At 38.0% G+C, this 18,771-nt stretch overlaps 1 long non-coding RNA gene across 1 annotated transcript in view; it reads left to right on the plus strand.

Moving 5' to 3' along the window:
- LOC306660581 overlaps positions 1 to 18,771 on the plus strand; it is a 109,238-nt gene that overhangs the window by 66,849 nt on the left and 23,618 nt on the right. Inside the window, exon 2 of the long non-coding RNA XR_013763681.1 lies at positions 6,673 to 6,850. This is a non-coding gene — a long non-coding RNA (uncharacterized lncRNA). The remainder of the gene's footprint in view (positions 1 to 6,672; positions 6,851 to 18,771) is intronic.

An 18,771-nucleotide genomic window follows, 5' to 3' on the forward strand; every position in this document is an offset into this window, starting at 1 on the left:
AAGCAGGAGAGCATAGTTTAAATAGACACAGTGCAATGTAAATGTTAACTCAGGACCACAAAAACATCCTCAGGTTGAGTGTTTATTATGGGATATAACGGTTCATATGTTTGCTCAATTCTGAGCATCTAACAGATGAAATAAACATCTGTAATAGAAATAAATACGATAGAAAAGGAAGCAGATGAGTTTTCTGAAAAGCCTAGATTTTTGTATCACTTAACTTGCTTAACAAAAGTGATAAGGAGAAAGACAGATGCAAAATATATTCAGACTGTAGGATGTCCTATGGAACAGATAGTGGATGGTAAGTGTGGGGAGCATGCTAGCTCTTTCTGTGTTTGAAGACTTGTCACTTGGAAGAAGGATGAGACATGTTCTGGTAGGAATGACAGGGAGGGGGTTTGGCTGAGTGTAAGAAATGACTTCCCAGTATTTGAAGCTTGACAAGGGTTGTTGCAGCAGCCCTACTCAGCTCCCCAGGACTGGATCAATGGATCCATACTATTGTAGATGAGTTTTTGCATTAAATGAGAGGAAACAAGAGACCTTCTCTGGAGCTTCAAGTCACCTTGGAAAAGTTGAAAATGGTCTTATAGCCTGTTCAGGCACCAAACTGAATGAACTTTGGAGCTTTTTAGGTTTTGATAGAATTAATGCTTCTCAGCAGCCTTTATGCACATTGTGGGCCTGGGAATGGTTGCTGGTATATTTAGATTATGGGCAGCTGGTGTTAGCTAAGGGATTTATTGGATTAGTCATCCCTAGTGACAAAGATGAAGTGTTTCTCCCTGATTGTTCATTGACATCTATTATGTTGACTCTTTCAGTTTTATATTTATTTTTCTTTTTCATTCAAACACAACTTAATGTAAAATTGTTATGGCTGGGAAAATGTGTACCAAAATAAAACACTGTTTTTGTAGAGTTCATTGGTTGTTTCTATTTGTGCACTTCAATTTTGAGCTATCAATTTATCATAGCTGTGGAAAACTAGCAGAAGGCTCAGAGAAAAGCCATGAGAATAATGAGAGGACTAGGAAAAGAAACGAGAACATGTACGCTGGAGAGGTAAGGTTGGGGGTGATGGTTATACTTGTTCTCCCTGCTACTTTTCTTAGTGCAACTCTTCAATTTATATTCCACATATATGCTGACCAAATGATGTGTAACCAATTGTGGTCTTCTAGTTTATGAAAAGAAAGTTCTATGGAAACACTTCGTGTAAGCTTCAAGATGATCACATAGTAGGTATGCTACATTTAACAAATATTCCTTTTAATGAATTGGAATTCCATGTTGGTTTCCATACAAGCATCAAGCTTATTGTGAAGATCATTAAACTTTAAAATGTGTTTCTGGGGAACACCATGGTGTCTTCATTCAAGAGCATCTTTTAAATTGTATGGCTAATTATCTGTTTAGAATAAAGCAGAGGAGTAATTCTGAATACTTTATAAGAATGCATGTAGTTCTTGATTTCACTTGTGGGCTTTGCTTGTGGGTAAGCAAAACACCAAATCCATAACTCAGGGGGGAGAAACACATTTATAAAAGATGACTAGGTAGAAAGAAACTCCTCATTTGAAATTTGAGTTTTCCTCTAATCACAGAGTATATGGTAGTCTTCGTTCTGTACTATAAAATTTCAAGATTAAAAAAATCATCACCTCCATTCCTGAGAGTGCCCAACATGTGCTGCAAACCTGTTACAGTTCCTGTGAGAAATGGATTCTGGGGAAGAGGGGATAGAATAAAAATTTGGCTTTTCTTTAAAAAGCAACTACATAGAGGATATACTGTTCCAGAACAAATAGTGCCAATAGGAATTAATAGTTTCAAGTTGGAACATGACTGTAATTATATTTTTAGAGAACTTTTCTGTTCCCATTTTTCTGGCTGATGCGTTCTGTGTTAGACTACCTCGGCATCCATTATCTCCTTCTCCTATCTCCTTGGGGAATTCACTTCTCCCTCAGTCTCATCTAAAATGTTTAGGTGATATTGAGCCCACTTGTGCCTCCAGGCCTGGGTCTATTCTAATCAGGAGATCCCAACCTTCCCTTTTTCTCTGGGTGGTAGGAAGACAGAAAAGCTGACGCTGCTGCAGCCATTTTGCAACTGCGCGGGAGAACTTGGATATAGTGCTGATGAAGCTGACAAACTCTGCCCTTTAGTTTCCTCTACTTTAAAATGAGAATGATATAGTATTTTCTTCCATGTGCGTTGTGAAGTTAAATTGGTCAATCTATGTAAGATAATTAGCATAGTAATCTCTCATATATGATAAAAACCACCCCCACCCGCCCTGCAGTATGTCCAATATCACAATTTTGGACCTGAGATGCTTGGTTAATACTTGTGTCTAATCCCCGAATTAAAAATTTCCCTATTTGGCTATATACACAAATGATCTCTGTAAAATCTTCATTGACTTTTAGACTTTCCACAGAACTGGTTTTTCCAATAATTCACATTCATGTTAGCACTTGAAAAAATTAACCGTTAGGAGTCTGATCTCTGAAGAGCCATTTCTTGACTTTATGACCTCCAAAACACCTGGATTCTTCCTCTCAGACCCTCAGCTCTGTCTGGGAATAGTTCTTCAGGACCTCGAGGGTGAGTGGAGATACTGGCACAGAGTGCATGTATTTGCAAATGTGGTTAACCTGGGGCACCTGTTGAGCTTCCTCAAGCTTCCCAGCTAACAGAGGTCTGCAGAAGTCTCAGGTCTGGGAGGTCAAAACCCACATACACACAGAGGCTTTTGTGTTGTGTTCTTGTTGTTCCAGTGACATTTTATCCTTTAGTATCCATATTTATCTACTTATTATGTTAAACATAATAAGATTAATAGAGATAGAGAGTATATGGTTAGAATCAATTCTAGAAGATATAAATAATAAATTTTCCTTTGAAAAGCAACCATTAAGTTTTGGTAAGAAATTCTGTCAAGTTTTTAAATCAAATTTGACAGAACAAAGACATCTGATATTTATAGATAGTCTTGTAGTGCCTTGTGAGAGATAGGATCGATGTGAAGATATGTACATTTGGAACAAAAAGAATCTAAGACACCAGGTATCTGTGGGTAGAGAAGTGAATGAGTGAGGATGAGATGTGAAGGGGAACTTTCATTTTTTTCTCTGTGTAGATCTTTATGGTTTGAATTTTATTTTGCAATGAATTCATGTATCACTTGTATTATCCTATTAAAATTTTTATTGTTTTTTAAGTTATATATGGCAGTAGAATTCATTTTGATATAATTATATAGTCATGGGATATATTTTATTCTAATTAATACCCCATTCTTATGGATGTATACAATGGTGGCACACACCATGATATTCTTAAATGTACATAGAAAAATAATTTTGTATTCATTCCACTGTCTTTAAGAAATTAACTCTAAAAAAGTCAGTAATTCCATGCAAGTTAGGGTTATACTGTTTAAGACCAAGATCAGATTATTGTGGTTATTCCAGGCATTAGGTACTCATTCAGGTGAATTCAGACTCCTTTAAACGTAAATGTTCGACATATAGCTACTCCCTACATAGGTTTGGGGTTTATTTAATGTATCTGAAAGGCCACTTTACCTCTCTCATTTTGAGCCTCACTTTCATATTCAGACTGCAGATATTTGGGTTGTATTTACATCTGGAATGAATATTTTGAATGAGAGATTTGTTCTGATATAAAACAGCATGTTAGCTCTCCTGGATATTTATGATTCTTGGCTTGCTTTCCTTCCTGTTGAATGAGAATCATTTGCCTTGTAAATGGAACTTTGCAGTAACTTCACACTCCTGGCAATTAGAAACTTTCTGCTGTCGTTGGATCTTGGAACTCATGAAAGTAGAAATATCAAGCTGGAAGGGCCTTTGAGGTCGTAAAGTCCCACTTTTTTCAGTTCATATATGGGGAGAAGGAGGCCCAGGGTGCTCAGGAATCTCCCAGGTTCCTGCATTACTATTCTGGGTGGGATGGAGACCGGGAACCAGTTTTGGCTCCTTCTGCTTCCTGCAGCAAGATGTGTAACAGTCTTCCAGAAGTCAGCCTGCCTGCTAAATTTGCATTCTGGAAGCCAAAAACAAATTTGAACAATGTGGAACTTGGGAAATGTGGAAGATAGGAAGTGAAGTTAGTGGAGTAGAATGTGGTGAAGAGAGACAAGAAAATGCAGGTTTGAACTGAGAATATCCAACATATGTAAAGTAATTTGAAAAGATGGATCCAAATACACACTCAATTTAGAAAATTCCTGAAAGTATAAAGAAGAAAAAATAAAAATGATTTCTGATTCCCATGTCAAAAAATGATTAATATTGATATTTTGGAAAGTTGTCAGTCTTCTGCAAGGTTTTGAGGCAGCTGACAGAAAGTCAATTCAAAGCCACATACTTAAGACAACCTAATAGTTTCTTATTTTCTCTCATGAACAAGCATTTGCAATGTGAAACACTGAATAGGCCACAGAGTGGTCACTCTAGGTTACTATTTGATAAAGCCCCTGGCTCCAAGAGTGGAAATTACTCAGTTGCATGATGTACCTTTCAGAATTCAGGCATTGGTTCAGCCCACTTTGACTTCCTTCTACTTGTGGGTTTTAGACCAAGTTGTTGCATATTACACTTCCATCTGAGGCAGTGCAATTAAAAAAGGAAGAGGTCACACTTGACACAGTCCACTCTGTTCCTTGTTAATCAGGGGTGTTGAAGAATGAAGTCAAGTATTTGAAGTTCATGCCTGCCACGTTGCCCCCAGTAATCAGGAATTTGCAGAGTAGGAAGCACCAGCACCACGTCAAAGATGAAAGTCAGAATACAGCATCAAGTCCTGTTTCTCCTCTGGGGTTGTGAGGCAGCTGGGTGATCAGAGAGGGGTCGACTTCTGAAAAGTGCAGAGAGTGTGAGGCTGAGATAGAGATGAAACAGTCCCTGTTAGTGCTCCAGCGCAGCTGTGTTTCCCATCCCCATATCCACACGTTTCTAGTGTACTGATTGTTAAAGACGTGCAACGTACACCTCTCTCTGTTCTAAGAAACTAAACAGAATTCAGGCAGCGCAGTGCTTCAGGTGGATAGTGCTTATGTAATGATTCCAGGATACGTCCCTAAATTTGATAAATACTCACCAGGTACTGACAGTAGTGAAGATGCAGGAGTCCTTTGTTTTTTCTTTGTTTTCACTATGGGTTGGGTTGATGAGTCCATTACCAGCAGTGTCTGGTTTCCCTTGCACAGAAATGCCAAATCTGCTGCTCGTGATGGGGGATGGAGCTTGGAATGTGATTTCTTCCTTTCTCCAGTAATTTTCTGCCTGCTGCATGAAATGCTAATGAACATCTCACACATGACAGAGCAATGGGACGTAACCTTATTTTGCTACTTTTGGCAGATTCTTAAGTTACAAAGTCTAGGTCTTAATGTAACAGTGACAAGATGCTGCCAGGGGACCCTTCTTGCCCCTCCTCCAAATTTGTACTTTGTGAGCTCTTCTCCCTGTGCTGAGCTAATGTGTCACTAGTTTGAGATAAGCTCTATGTTACTGTGACATCCTCTGCATCCCACCTTCTTCCACAGTGCAGTTCTGTTCAGGACTATGGGAAAAACCTCCTTCTAAGCAGTAAATGTCTTGAACTTCAATCTCAAACCAATTCACATTTATTATCAGTTGTCAATGATAAAAAAAAAAGCCTGATATGATTTATTTTTATTATTTATTATTCTTATTTTGCAGTGATGTGAAAGGAACTAAGGACCTCTTGCATGCTGGTTGGCACCCTACCACTGAGCTACACTCCCAGTCCTTGTTATTTTAACTAGTTGGAGGTACAATAGGGCATGTGTAGGGAGTTGGACATGCTTATGGGCTGCAGGTTAAATGCTTAAATGATTTTATAATTGCACCATCAAATGAATTGACTCGTAGGAGGTCCAGAGTGAAAACAGAGCTTCTCGTATTCAGATTTTAATTGAGGAATGTGGCTGATTGATAGTGCCAGTAGGAGAATTTAATTTGGGCCATGGTGTACTTTGTGGAATTGATTAGTGGTACTCTCAAACTCTGGCCATATCTGCAGGAGGGCTACCTGCAGGTTCTGAGAGTGACAAAAAAGTGCAGGAGGACAGAACTTTGCTAACTGCAGGCACAGCTAGAGATGCTGCTTTGAGGGACATCCTCTGTCGGCAGGGATGGCTGAAGAGTCCACACATGTGGACTTGGGGTTCACCCCACTTCCTGCTTGCAACCCAAGTTTGCCTGTGGCAGTTGAACAGTTTATTTCAAGAGAAGAAGAGTGAGAGAGACAAGGGAGGAAAGGGATGGATTTTTAAGTGCAATAAAACAGAAAAATCCTGGGCAGAGAGAAAGATGGGTCTGGGGAAGCAATCTTCAGCATGAATTCAGCTTGCTCAGGGCCTCCTGTTTCCGAGGTTTAATCCAGGCACCGGGTCTCCTTATTTATGTTCCACCTTTACCTTCTGCTCTCCCTTTTCATCTTTTCAGTGAATTCAGAAATTCTAGTGCTTAATGTTACCATCTGAAAGTCCATGTTGTAAAATATGTTGGCTAAAATGTCCTTTGATCACTAATATACCTGGGAACACATGTATTTCTTTTTTTTTTTTTTTTTTTTTTTTTTTTTTTTTTTTGGTTTCTGCTATAGACCTGATCACAGAAGATCCAAGAATGCTGAACTCAAAATAAGTACAAACACTATGGAAGATGAATGAGCTATGGAAAAAAGTCTGGGGGTTCTTCAAAGGCTAAGCTAGAACTACCGCTTGATCCAGAAATCTTCCTGCTGGGCATATGCCCAGAGGAAACACCAGTATATTGAAGAGGTATCTGTACTCACCTGTTTTCTGCAGCACTATTCACAGTAGCCAAGATACAGAATCAACCAAGCTGTCCATCAGTGGATAAATGGACAAAGTTGTATATGTTCATATACATGCACACATACACACAGAGGAATATTATTCAGTCATAAAGAAGAATGAAATCCTGTCACTTGAAGGAAAAAGGATGATGTTTTGTTATGTGAAATAAGTTTGGCATAGAAAGACAAAGTGTACATGGTCTCACTTCTGTGTGGAAGCTAAAATGTTTGATGTCAAAGAAGCAGAGAGTAGAAAAGTGGTTCCTAGAGTCAGGAACAAGTGGAGGGTAGGTGAGGCTGGAGACAGAATGTTAATGGGTACGGATGTGCAGATGGATTGAAGGTGTAGCTTCCAATGATCTACAACCCAAAAAGTTAATTATGGCAGACATTGTATACATCAAAGAAGCTGATAGAATTTTGAGTGTTACCAGCACAAAGAAATGATAAGTGATTGGGGATGACTAAACCAATTACTCTGATCTGATCATTATACATCATATATATGTATTGAAACTTTACACTGCATTCCATAAATATGTACAATTATTATGTGTTCATTAAAAAGTAAAACAAAAGAAAGACAAATTGGAAAAGTAATTTATTTTTCTGAAAGAGCTTTAATATTTGAAGAAAAGAATCAATAAGCATTTGTGGCTGAAATTGCAAAGATTGAGAAAATTTTTAGTGAAGATTATGGAAGTAAAGAATATCCAGTGGGGTGTGGTCGCATATGTTTGATATCCCAGGAGCTAGGGAGGCTGAGGCAGGAGGATGGCAAGTTCAAGGCCATCCTTAGCAACTAAGTGACACCCTGTCTCAAAATAAATTAAAAAAAAAATAAAAAGTTGTAGAGATGTGACTCAGTGGTTAAGCACCCCTGGGTTCAATCTCTGGTACCAAAAAACAAATAACAACAACATGGACAACAAAAAAGAATATCAGTTGGATTGACATGCACTGACTCAATGCAGGAACTTCAGAATAAAGGTAAATTTTAAAAATTGTGAATCTGTAGAAGGTACTTTTCATAGAGGAGAAAGAATGTGAACTAAAAACACACAAAACCAAGAGTAGATAAATAACAATAATGAATTAAAAATGAAGTTTATTAGTGCCTGAAGTGTATTTTCATTTTTGTTCCAGTATTCTAAGTATTATTAATTGCTTAAAATATATTTCTTTGTCTATTTTTTGAAAAGCATAGAAAAAAGAAAACAGAAGTTAATCATAATCTCATTTTATAGACTGCACACTTTGATGTATTCACTTGTATTTTTTCCTGTACTATTTAAAAATTATCTGACATGTTTTTGACTCTTTGCAATTTTGTATCCTGTGTTTATACTTTTATTTAAGCCCAAACATTTCTCCAAGTCTCCATAAACTAATTGAAATATAATTTTATGATGCCACCAGTATCAGAACATTATTTTATATATTTTGTATATATTATTTTATATATAAAAAAATATATATTTTATAAACTGTGACACAAAGCCTTAATGATGACCTTGTGTGACACATTTGTTGGTCATACCAGCCTTTTGATTTTGATATTTTTCATCTAGTACAGGGGTTTGACACTTCTTTTGACTTTGGTTGCATTGCTTGGCATGTAGGTAAATTTTTTTTTTTTTTTGCATTTCCTCAGAAAACAAAATATAACACAGCATCATCTACATAGGTTCATAAAATGTGTGATTTGTGACTTTGGAAGAAAATATGGCAAGTTCTCATTCCTCTTATGATGAACATTTGCTTCACTAATGTAAAGTTGACCTACTGTTTCTCTGTTTACCTTCCTTTTGTGTACACAAAAACTTTTCATCTCCATGTCAAACCACTGTGTTACTCTTAAAGGCATTTTATTTTGTTTCAAAATTTTAATCTAAGATCAAACATCTTCAAAGTGTATGATTTGCTTATTTGACATACGTATACATTGTGCAACGACTACCATAATCAAATGAACACATCTCTCATGACCTGGCTGTACATTAGCTCTCCAGAACCTGTTCATCTTATAAGTGAATATTTGTTACCCTTGACCAGCATCTCCCTATTTCCTCCTGCTTCCATTTCCTGGAAACCACCATTCTGTTCTCTACTTCTTTGAATTCAGTTGATTCCCCATGTAGGTGAGATGTTATAATATTTAATATTCTTTACCTTACTTAGCATAATGACTTTCAGTTTCATTTAAGCTGTTGCAAATAAAAGGATTTCCTTCTTTTTAAAGGCTAAATCATATTCCACTGTGTGTGTGTGTGTGTGTGTGTGTGTGTGTGTGTGTGTATCATGCACTTTTTATCTAGTCATGCACTGATGGATCGTTAGATTGATTCCAAATCATGGCTATTGTGACAATACTGCAATGAACACAGAGGGCAGATAATCTGCTTGGGATACTGATTTCATTTTCTTGGCTATATACCCAGATGTGGGATGATGAGATCATATGGTAACTCTATTTTTAATTTTTTAAGGAACTTCCATTCTGTCTTCCATAATAGTGGTACTCATTTACCTGCCCACCTGGTGTACAAGACTTTCCTTTTTTCTACACCCTTTGGTAACACTGGTTATCTCTTGCTTTGTTTTGTTTTTGCATAATAGCCATCCTATCAGGAGTGAGGTGGTATCTGATTGTGGTTTTCAATTGCATTTCCCTGGTGATTTGTGATTTGTGATGAGTTTCTTTTCATATGTCTGTTGGTCATTTGTGATCTTCTTTGAAAACTTGTTGTATTCATGTACTTCTATTTTCAATCAGTTTTTTCTATAGTCTTATGTGAATTCCTTGTGTGTTTTGGATAGTATGTATGTACATACTCTTATATGTATGATTTGCAAATATTTACTCCCTTTCTGTAAGTTGTCTTTTCATTTTGTTAATTGTTTCCTTTGTTATGCAAAAGCTTTTTAGTTTGATATTGTTCTATTTGCTTAGTTATGCTTTTATTGCCTTTATTTTTGGGGCCAAGACCAATGTCACAGAGTTTCTTCCCTATTTTTTTTTTCTAGGAGTTTTATAGTGTGAGACTTTACATTTCAGTCTTTAACTCATTTTGAGTTAATTTTTTTTTGAATGATTTAAGACAAAGCTCCAAGTTTTAGGCTTTTGCATGTGGACACGTAGTTTGCCCAACATCATTTATTAAAGAGATTTTCTTTTCCCACTGTGTGTCCCTGGCATCTTTATCAAAAATAATTGACTAGAAATGCATGAACTTATTTCTTTTTTTTTTTTATTTTATTGTAAACAAATGGGATACATGTTGCCTCTCTGTTTGTACATGGCGCAAAGGCATACCATTTGTGTAATCATAAATCCACATACAGTAATGTTGTTTGATTCATTGTTATTTTTTCCCCTTCCCCCCACCCCTCCCACCCCTCTTTACCCTCTGTACAGTACTTTCTTCCTCCATACTTGCCCCCCTCCCTAACCCTAACTCTAACCCTAACACTAACCCTTCCCTCCCCCCCATTATGTGTCATCCTCCACTTATTAGCGATATCATTAGTCCCTTGTCTTTTTGAGATTGGCTTATCTCACTTAGCATGATATTCTCCAATTTCATCCATTTGCCTGCAAATGCCATAATTTTGTCATTCTTTATGGCTGAGTAATATTCCATTGTGTATATATACCACAGTTTCTTTATCCACTCGTCAATTGAAGGGCATCTAGGTTGGTTCCATAGTCTGGCTATTGTGAATTGAGCAGCTATGAACATTGATGTGGCTGTATCTCTGTAGTATGCTGATTTTAGATCCTTTGGGTATAGGCCAAGGAGTGGGATAGCTGGGTCAAATGGAGGGTCCATTCCAAGTTTTCTAAGGAATCTCCACACTGCTTTCCAGAGTGGCTGCACTAATTTGCAGCCCCACCAGCAATGTATGAGTGTACCTTTCTCCCCACATCCTCGCCAACACCTGTTGCTTGTATTTTTGATAATCGCCATTCTAATTGGGGTGAGATGGAATCTTAGGGTGGTTTTGATTTGCATTTCTCTTATTACTAGAGATGTTGAACATTTTTTCATATGTTTATTGATTGCTTGTACATCTTCTTCTGTGAAGTGTCTGTTCATTTCCTTAGCCCATTTGTCGATTGGATTATTTGTATTCTTGGTGTAGAGTTTTTTGAGTTCGTTATAGATTCTGGAGATTAGTGCTCTATCTGAAGTATGATTGGCAAAGATATTCTCCCACTCTGTAGGCTCTTTCTTCACATTACTGATAGTTTTCTTTGCTGAGAGAAAGCTTTTTAGTTTGAATCTATCCCAGTTATTGATTCTTGCTTTTATTTATTGTGTTATGGGAGTCCTGTTGAGGAAGTCTGGTCCTAGGCCGACATGTTGAAGATCGGGACCTACTTTTTCTTCTATAATCTGCAGAGTCTCTGGTCTGATTCCAAGGTCCTTAATCCATTTTGAGTTGAGTTTTGTGTGAACTTATTTCTGAGCTTTCTATTTTGTTCCATTAGTCTGGGTCTATTTTTGTGCCTGCAACATGCTGTTCTGATTACTATAGCTTTAGAGTAGATTTTGAAACCAGGAATTTTCTTGTTCTAGCTTTGTTCTTTTGACCCAAGACTGCTTTGTGTACTCAGGGGCTTTTGTAGTTGCCCATGAATTTTAGAATGATTTTTTTTTTCTATTTCTGTGAAAGATGCATTTGAATTTTGACAGGGATTGCATTGAATCTGTAGATCACTTTGGGTAGTATGGACATTTTACAATATTAATGTTTCTAATCCATGAACTAAATGTTCTTGTCTCTGAAAGGGGATAAAAATATCAGCCCTAAATTTCTTCCTAGGCATATTTTATTTATTTTGTTATTATTTTTTGTGCTAAGAATTTTACCAAGGGGCATCCTTTATCACATCCTCAATCCTTTTCATTTTTTTTTTTTTTAAATTTTGAGATAGGGTCTTTCTAAATTGCTGAGGGTCTTGCTAAATTGTGGAGGTTGGCCTAGAATTTGCAATTCTCTTGCCTCAATCCTCTGATTCACTGAGATTACCGGTGTGTGCCATCACACCTGGCCTTCATAGGCATATTTTAAACTTAAAAGAAAATCTTACGAACTGGGTGTGGCAGCACATGCCTGTAATCCCAGCGACTCCGGAGGCTGAGTCAGGAGTGTCACTGGCTCTTTGCGGTTCCAAAATCCATGGATATTTGTCACCGCCTTTAGCAACAACTTGCACGGGTCTTATGGGTGGTGGAGTGGAAACTGAGGCACTTCTATCTTTCTCTTTAGTGCACTGCTTTCTTGCTTGTTTATTTATAGAGAATAGAGGAAATGAGGTTTACTTGCTTTGAGAGAAGGACAGACTTTGCTTAGAGCCCAGAGGAAGAGAGTTGCTATGCTTTAAAGTCCTGCATCCTGTGAACTAAGGGTACATCCACCCAAGGTGCCCTAGTGATGCGTCTCAGTTCTCTGTTCCGTGATCTGCCTTCCGCCACTGCCCCTACTCGCTGCTGTGTTCTTTCTTCTGGCTTTTCTGCTAATGGCTGCTGTTGCGTATGTCCCTACTAGCTACTGCTGCGTGTTTTTCCCTCTGGCTGCTGCCGCGCGCGTCTAACTGCTTTTTTGCTAATGGCTACTGTGGCGTGTCTTCTGCTACTGCTTTTCTGCTAATGGCTGCTGTGTGTTCTGTCTCGCTCCACCTACGCTTATATCACCTCCAGGAGGCGGAGAGCAGGGCCATGCCTCTTACACAAAGATTAGGCGAGAAGCTCCGAGCTTGCAATTAGTGCTAGAGAACACATACGCATACATTGTGTGCGTGGATGAGAAAATCACCTGAGTGTGCTTATGTCAATTAACCTCCTTGCTGCCCATGTGATCAGGCGCCATCCCGGCGCCACCAACATGGCACAGCCCCCAACAAGGAGGATCCGGAATTCAAAACTAGCCTCAGCAATTTAGCAAGGCCCTAAGCAACTTAGTGAGAGCCTGTCTCTAAATAATATATAAAAAAAGGGCTGATAATGCAGCTTAGTGGTTAAGCACCCCTGGGTTTAAACCTGGTACCAAAAAAAAAAAAAAAAAAGGCAAGAAAATCTTATGAAATGACAGAACGTATCCCAGGTGCATTAGTTAGCTTTTTATCACTGGGACAAAATACCTGAGGAAAACAACTTCAATAAGGAAAAACTGCTTAAGCTCTTCACCTCATGGCAGCTGGAGAGAGAGAGAAAGAAGAGAAGAAGAGAAGAGAAGAGAAGAAAAGAAAAGAGAAGAGAGGAGAGGGGACCAGGAGAACAAATAAAGTCCCCAAGGTTATGCCCACAAGGAACCACTCCCTCCAATTAGTTACCTATGGTGGTAGTCCATCCAACTGTGAATCCAGTTAGATGAATTAATCCACTGCTGAGGTCAGAGTCCTCATGATCCAATCCCTTCGCGGAAGCTCCACCTCTGGACATTGCTGTACTGAACACATGAGCCTTTGGGGGACCTTCCAGATCCAAATTATAGCACCAGATAAATATATATTTATATTTAATTTATTTTTACTTAATTTAAATAGGTACTATGGCTCATGGAGATCAAAATTAAAGAGACACAATGATATTATGTGCTATTCTAAGCCACTGCATTCTCTGTTCCCTAAGGCTGGATCATACAGCTTGCTTTCTTTTCCTACCTTTCTCCTATTTGTTCATTCATTCTGCAGAAATTATTGAGCACCTACTACATGCCAGGCACTGCAGTAAGCATTGGAAAGTGATAAATAAGCAAGACATGAGCTCTGTCCACATGGTCTGTGAATCATTTTGAAAACTCAAGCAGTAGCAGGCCTTTTAAAGATGTGGACGTGTGCTTGTTGAGTGTTGGTAGAGACACATGCTGAAGCTACAGAAGAGAAATTCCTGAGAAAGCAGGATGGATTGGGATGCAGGATACAGGGAGGATTAACCGAAGTGAAGAGATCACGGTGATGAAGCGGTAAAAGCCCAGGCCCTGGAGACTGGAACTCCTATCAAGTCCTAGTTTTGCTTCTCTTCAGATGCAAACCCCTGGGCAAGCTACTGAAGCCCATCGTGTCTCAGTCTCCTCATATGCAAACTGTGAAAAATAAGAATTCATGTTTTGTGTTGTTTAACTCAAAAATGAAGACACTGTATGTAATTTCTAATTGGATATAAACCATGATTAAAGACCACAGAGTAACGTGTTCAGGAACACATATTTTTGAGAAGATGGTTTGTATGATGACCTTCAGTAATTGACTTAAATCTTTTGTGCCTCAGTTTACTCATCTACAAAATACGAGTGATGATAATATGAATCTCATAAGCCTCTTTATCAGAACAAAATGAGTTATTACATGTAAAATGCATACTGTGGTATCATAAGTCATGTGACTATGACTGTGACATAGTGTCATTTTAATAATCATTCAATAGGTATTCATTGTTACCCCTGAAATACAGAAAGTATTAAAATATATTAGCTGTTACAATAGGAGGGGGAAATGTAAATGAGTGGTTTTGTGGAAGGACTATCCCCACTGATGGCTTCTACAGTCAGGCTACTTTTGAAAGTAAAGAAGATCAGAGATTTAAGGACAAAGGAGAAGATTTGCAATAACACTGTTGAGTTAGAAAAAAAGAGGAGGTTGAGCAGTCACCCAGTTGAGGTTAAATAATATGATGATTTATGGAGGCACAAATCCGGGCAGTGGTCTATTTTATACACCATACTTGGTGGACTGAATCTAGGGATCAGGAGGCTGATTGTTGCAGGGCTGGGTCTTTCCAGACAGGTGTGACAGAAGAGCATCAGGGCAAATAATTGGTAAGAGGTGGTTAGAGCAAGCTGGGTGTAGTGGCACACACCTGCAATCAGAGCAACTCAGGAGGCTGAGGTAGGAGGGTTGCAAGTTGAAGACCAGCCTCAGCAACTTAGGGAGACCCTGTCTCAAAATTTAAAAATAATAAACAAGAAGGACTGGGGAGGTAGCTCAGTGATAAAGTACCCCTGGGTTTAATCACCAGTACTAATTAAATATATAAAATTAATAAAACAAAGAGGTGGTTCAATCAGTGGACCACAAAATCTATGTTGAGATGTCAAGGAAGGAAATAAAGAATAGGAAATAAAGTAAAAGGGATGGGGTTTCCACTGAGGTGGAGAAGCAATTTTAGAGGTAGCAATTAAGTAAGATAGTTGGGAAAGAAAGAAAATCCCATGGAAATGCACACTAAATAAAGTCAAGTATTTCTATGTAAGGAAGAATATGTTTAACCCATTTACTCCAGGTTTCTGTGCACTGGAAGCAGCTTTAAAGCAGAGGAGCCTTGGAGTAGCCTCAGGGCCATCTCAACATCTGCACCATCAGGGGCAGAGGAGGAGGACAGACCCCAGAGAAATTGCTTGCCTGGGCTCAGACCTGTAGCCATTTGACTTTTCCAAGTGAAAGTCCCACATTGGCAGGGTAGACCACTGAGAAGACTGACTCTCAGGGTGTGTGTGTGTGTGTGTGTGTGTGTGTGTGTGTGTGTGTGTGTGTGTAAGAATTCTGAGGTGGGAGAGTAGGTCATCAGCATGTTCGAGGCAAATGAACAAGAACCCTAGAGGAAATGATGTGAGTATAGTACTGTTGATTCAAACAAACTTCTTACAGTGAAATTCACCATGAGACTGTTTCTGGATTCTACAATGAAGGTCTCAAGTCTGCATTATATGTGGGTCAGTGTAGTGTAGTATTACATTCCTCTCTCAACCTGCATTATCTTACATATTCAACAGAGTCATTTAGAATAATTCACATAGTTTTAAATGTGGACTGTTGCCTCTTTTCTTGAGTTGACACGTCTGATCTGTGTAGCTTTGGGCTTTTGCCTTGTGGATACTTTATATGGGAAAGATTCAAGTGTGTTTCATATTGAATATCGTTGAATGTTTGGGAGAAAATACGCAAGAATCAAATATCTCTGAGTTATGGATAAAGGTCACAGTGGCAATTTGATTCAATTCAAGAAATACTTACTGAGTGTTAATTCAGCAGGTCTAATGGTATAAATAGGTCACTAAAATGAATGGGCTTTCTGTCCTTGTGGAGCTGACAACCAAAGGGTAGGATAACTCATTCCAACTTTCCTGACAAGTACCTTCGCCTTCTGTCACCAGATGATTCATTACTCACCAGAGTAATGAATTTTGAATTTCTTAGAATTCATTCATTGGTTCACTCAACACTCTCCAAGTTCTGTGGTGTGTCAGGCACTTTTGGTTGAAAATTCTTTGTCACCTCCCATGATGCCCAGGTGAACTACCTGTCACAAACAGAACTTCCTAAGATTCTGAGAGTCAAACAGAATTGATCTTCTTTAATTTACCTTAGGGTTCAATGGTCTTCGTATCTTCCCAGGAATAGAAGCACCATTTGTATTGGTGTCTTCTTCCTTTTTCGTACCTTCTACCTGTATGCCATGTGTTAGTCAACTTTTGGTCTCTGTAACCAAAATACCTGAGGAGAAAACTCAGAGGAGGAAAAGCTTATTTGGGCTCGTGGTTTCAGAGGTTTGAACATGGTCAGGAGGCTTCATTGCTCTAGGCCTGAGATGAGGCAAAAGATCATCTTGGTGAAGGACAGCTGAGAGAGAGAGAGAGAGAGAGAGAGAGAGAGAGAGAGAGGAGGGAGAAATTACATGCTAGGGACAGTATAGAGTCCAAGGATACACCCCTAGTGGCCTACTTCTTCCAGCCACAACCCATCTGCCTCGAGTTACCACCCAATAGTCCATTCAAATTTTATTAAGCCAACAAATGAATTAGTCCACTGATTAGATTACAGCCCTCATAATCTAATCATTCCACATCTGGATGATAATTGCTGCATTGCTAACAGATGAGCTTTTTGGTTGACATTAAAGATTCAAAGTGTAACATCATGTTCTGCCAGGTATGATGGCACGAGTCTATAATCCCAGATACTTGGAGGCTGAGACAGGAGGATTGCAAGTTCAAGGTCAGCCTCAGCAAATTAGTGAGATCCTGTCACAAAATCAAAAGTAAAAGGACTAGGGGTGTAGCTAAGTGGTAAAGTGCTCCTGGGTTTAATTTCTATTACCTATCAATCAATCAATCATGTTTCAGAATAGTAGGAAGTTAAAGGAATGAGAGTTTGGAATAAGAAGAACTAGGTTTGAATTTGTTTCTTCCATGGTGTAGCTGTCTGAGATCTTGGGAAAAATGACTCCACTTTTCTTGGTTATCATCTTTCTCATCTTTTAAACAGCAACCTATAATATAGGTATTATTATATTTACTTTTACTCTTGAGAAAACGGAGGTTTAGCAACATTAGGTAATTTTCCTAAAAGTCCAGTTCCAAATACATGGTGTCTGACTTTAGAGTTCATGTTTAAGTGTTTCATTGTGTTAACTCTCAAGAACTGAACCCAGTATGCTGTACACAGAAAACCCTCAGTAAAATATATTACATATAAAATAGATATTATTATGGCTACCATAACTCAGAACCAAGATATTTGAAATATTTCCAAAAGCTGCAAACAAAACCTCAATGTTGGACCTGTGTAAGAGTTATTTTGGTGGAGGATATTGTTCTCATTCAACCTCTGACCCCAACCACACGTAAAACTAACCTTGATTGGAATGGTAAATGTCATTTGTAATTGAAGGATCTAATTTTTATAATTCTATTTCTGCTGTAATGAAGAATTACACTTTTGACATTTTCAGTTAATGCTCTAGATAGCCCCTGGGTTGACATATATAGTTTTAGGGCCCTTAAGCCAAGAACTAAAATAGGAAGATGAATTCTTAATCAGTGAGGTACAGGTTGTGCTGAAAGGGTAAAGTTAAATAAAATATCTGTAATTAGTGGTGTTTTAAGGTCTTTAAAAATGTTTGTGTTCTACATGCATTAAAAGAATAGAATAAAATATACACAGATTTTCATAGAGGCAACACATAAAATTCTTGGTTTATGATGCACTGTTATCTCTTTGGTTTAGTTTGGAGAACTGGTCTGATTTTTCTTATCATTTTCTCCCTTATCTTATTAGCATTTCAGAGGTTAATCTTTTTGTTAACATATCTTCTCAGGGTGCTCTTGTTTTTCACTCAGAAGTCTTATTTTTTTCTCTGTCACCACAGAGAGATATTATCTTCATTTGCTTCATTTAGGCTGCGATGGTGTTGTGCAAATGTCATGTTTATGAATGTCTTTCTCTTTCTTCCCCATTCCATTCTTTTCAAATTTTCTGTTGCTTCTGAAATAATCCGTAAGTTCCTGGAGAGGATAAGAAAGCTCATTTTATGGCAGAGTGTAGAATAAAAACTAGTGCAATCTTTTTTTTTTAATACAAAATCAAGCCTCATATTTTCTACAGAATTTTGACCCAAATCATCTTGCGTAGGTAGACAAACAGGGCAGTGACCAGGCAACGAACACTCCCATCCTCTCAAGACTCTGGGTTTATGATAGGACCTGAAAAATGTGTGTTCTGTTTGATTTTTCACTCAAACATAAAAATTCGAGTCAATGTTCAATACACCCACTTGAAAACATTTTTCTTAACCTACATTAAGTAAAAATAAATTTATTCAGGGGCTGCTAGCAACACTGAACTATGACTTTGCAGATTTGCATCATGTCTTAATAAAGTTTGGAAGCATGAAAAGATAATGAAAAAAGATAAATCTGAATTGAACTGTTTCTGGTTTTGAAGAAATAGGAGAAGAAAACTTTTTTTTTATAAAATTATTTATTTTTTAAATTTTTTACAGACTGCATTTGGTTTCATTGTACACAAATGGGGTACATCATTTCATTTCTATGGTGTACACAATGTAGATTCACACCATTTCTGTAATCATACATGTA

Source organism: Sciurus vulgaris, assembly GCF_902686455.1.
Source record: "Sciurus vulgaris genome assembly, chromosome: 4".
In the NCBI taxonomy this organism is placed as follows: domain Eukaryota; kingdom Metazoa; phylum Chordata; class Mammalia; order Rodentia; family Sciuridae; genus Sciurus; species Sciurus vulgaris.